The sequence below is a fragment of the Gordionus sp. m RMFG-2023 genome, chromosome 4 (genome assembly GCF_954871325.1).
Source record: "Gordionus sp. m RMFG-2023 chromosome 4, tfGorSpeb1-WG-v2, whole genome shotgun sequence".
Lineage (NCBI taxonomy): Eukaryota > Metazoa > Nematomorpha > Gordioida > Chordodea > Parachordodidae > Gordionus > Gordionus sp. m RMFG-2023.
The window spans coordinates 26144613-26148196 of NC_088778.1; positions in this window are offsets into that span (position 1 = coordinate 26144613).

Here is a 3584-nt window from a genome sequence, read left to right on the forward strand (position 1 = left end):
TCTCTGATAGAGACGTCATCTAGAAGCATATAAAAATTATATGAATAAAAAAACAATAAGAAATTGTGAAAACTGCAAAAACATTAACTCAGAAAGGAAAAACAGGAAAAAATTTAATAATCTATTTACTTCGTTTTTTGTTAAAGGAATGCATCCATTATCTGTAGTTGAACATTGATACATTTTATTTTGACTCTCTATTTCTGTCTTAAATTCTTAAATACTTTAAAAAAAAATAATATTCAAATATCTTGTTTCATATTGAAATTTTTGCTAAGTAATTTATATCTCAAATATAAATTTTTTTAAAAAAAACATCTTTATGTGCATCCAAGATACAATTTTCTGAAAATTTTCCCAGCCTTGTCGCCGTTTAATATTCAAATATTATCTTAAATTTTTAAAACTAGTTGATAAGGATATTATAAATGTAGGACTATGAAAAAATTTATACATTTGATAATCTTCTTTACTCAAAACGATTAAAATAATTTGTACCATATTTTAAAATCGTAAAAATCTATGGACATGATTAATTTATTAAATTTTAATAAATTATAGATCTCCTTTGCATGGAATATTTTAATGTCGCTTTCCGGTCTAAATACTTCACCCGTTTAAATTACTCCTTCTACACGGTAAATTTATTTTAAAATGAATTTTAACCTAATATCATTATACCTAACAACCCTCTATTACAGCTGTTTTCAGATATTTTACCGTCTATACTATCATCGACCATGCTAATTTCACCATTGTACTGGATCTCCGGTCTGAAACAAAATATCCAAAATTTCACAATTTATTCGGCTTATTTGATTACTCTGATGTGGGCCTTGAGAATGTTAGCACTATGCGTAACTTCATTTACGATTTCTCCGTTATCCAAAATTGTTGATAAAAATACCGAAAACACATCGATTCTTAATAAGTCGAGCCCTTTATTACGCCATAATTATCCCTTCGAAAACGACAAATCAACGGTAAACCTGAATTCGGCGCTTAAAATATCGTATTATATAATCATAATTTTGATGATATTCTTCGGAGCTTCGACGGGTTTTATCATCAATCTGTGCAATATATCTCAAGGCTACATGAATTGGAGCGTGAAGAGCGCTTTCAAACCCGATTGGGATTGGCCTCCACTTTCCCCTATAGGATTCGTTTACAGGAATTTGGTCAGGTCCGAGCTGGGAGCGGAAAACTATTTAAAGGGAGCAGCGTTCACTAACGAGACCAATGATTGCAAAACAAAATGGCATATCTCGGAATATCCTGTCAGGGTTAACGGAATACTCATAATTAAAAATATGACAGTCACGAAAATTAACGAATGTTCCAAGATCGACATATATTCTTATTTTTTTGGTTCTCCGACATCCACTGCTCAGAGTTACCTAGAAAGCAAAAAGACAATAAAGGAGTTTAGTAATAAACCTCGCCCTACATCAAATGAAAATGAAACTTTTTGGAATTTCTTTTATTTGACCGCTTTCGTTTTTACATGTATTACCATCAGAATATTTCGCTTGATGTATTTAAATACAGTGTAATTATTACATGATTATAATACTATGTATTTTGTAGTATTTATATATATATAGAGATATCGTCCGCTGAATATTATAATGTTCTATATCCATTTTTTTTTTTTTGCAAAAAAGCATTTTTCAATCATTCAGTACAGTATTATTTCATATGACTCCGGTAAAAATATTAATATATAATTTATAATAATCCTATTATTTAAGTTATTATGGCGTGATATCCTATCTAAAATGCGAGAAACATATATGCAGGGTACATTTTACGCTCTCATTCATTCGTTGAACATTTATGTAGATAAATTATGATAGGTTTGGTGTATTTGTATATCTTGTAAATATTTTATTATTAATAATATATCTAATAAATTATATTTAAAAAAATGTTTTTATACGAAATATCACGAAATAAAAAGGATCTTTTAAAAATCAGGTAAATATTAAGTTTGGACTTAAGTAAGATCTAACTCATTTAATTTACTATTTTATTATTAAGGCGAAAACTTAATTATTTGATTTTAATCCCTAGAGGATTAAGATACAACTGTCCTAAATTGTTAATAATTTTCCATATTTTTTCAGTTGAATTTTATATAAGATAGATATTGAATGCGTATTTTTATTAGATTAACTCATTTATACCACATTCTATTTCATCGATAGTTTGGGTAATTTACTTATCAAAACATTTCCTTGTCTATTATGGATTCTTAGGCCGTGTCCTGATTTGTCTCATTTTTTAACTTATTTTTGTTTAGCCCAAACTAAACAGATTTTAAACTAGGACACTCTATCTTGGTTTGTTTTAAATATTTACATTAAATAAATTTTATTATCGCCGCTATCAACTACGTAAACCTAATTAGCTTTTTCCTTTTTAGGCTCTCTAGAGGAAGCTATATAGACGACTATCAAGAGATAAAATGAATCAGAACACTGCTATAAGACTGTAATAGATGGTTTTACCAGAATACGGATTTAACATTTGATCGAGCTTTGAATTCTTTTAATAACATCCATTTTCCTTAAATTATTGCGGTGATTCGAATTCGAAAATAAAATTAAAAGAAAAATGGATCTCGATTGTAAAAAAAAAATCAATCAGCTGTTAAATCGTGTCGCCAATCACTATCGCCTAAATGCATTCGTTAGCGCGAATTCGAGACAAAATATAATATACAAAAATGAACGTAAAATTATTATAATTATATCATATTCTCTATTTAGGGGTAACTGTGAACGCGTGGTTAAAAAGGATATTTTTTTAGAAAAGAAATGATATAATATTTATTATTTTTTAAAACATTTTACCTTCTTTCTTTTACAGTTGGATAATATCATTTTTGGCTAAACAAATAATAAACAGAAAAATAATAACATTTTCAACCAATCAGAATTAAATTGAATTTATAAATTTTTTTAAAAAAAAAACCGTTTAAAACTTTTTAACTAAATAATGTAAAAATAAAATTATAATGATTTAATTATTACTTTATGATTTTCGTCAAGGAAAAGAAATGAGGAGAGGTTAATTTAAATATTAAAAAATTTGCTTCTATCGGGACAGATATGAATAGTTTTAAAAGTATGCTAAATGATTCCGACAAATGGAAGATTCAAAGGAATTTCAAGGAAAAAAGATTTCCCGCAGTTCTAAATTTAGAGGACATGGCTTATGAAATCGTATTTTTGGTGATAATCATAGCCTTACTCGCCATTCTACCCGGCATGAAGAATAAAATGATCAAACAATGGGTCAAAGTAAATGATTTTATTCGATCAAAATTTATTTGCTAACTTTTAAAATTAATTTTGGTTGGTTTACTCTCCCTTCTATTTATGATTATTTCTATTTTTAATTGTTAAACTTAATATCTTATCAAACGTTTTTAATAATTTTAAATATTTAGATATTCATAAGTATCGCGGTAGCTGCGATTTTAATATGTGGGCTCACCGAAAAAAATTGGATATACGGGCGGGCGGATACGCCCTTATTCAACTTTACCGAATTTTATTATAAAAACGATAATGATG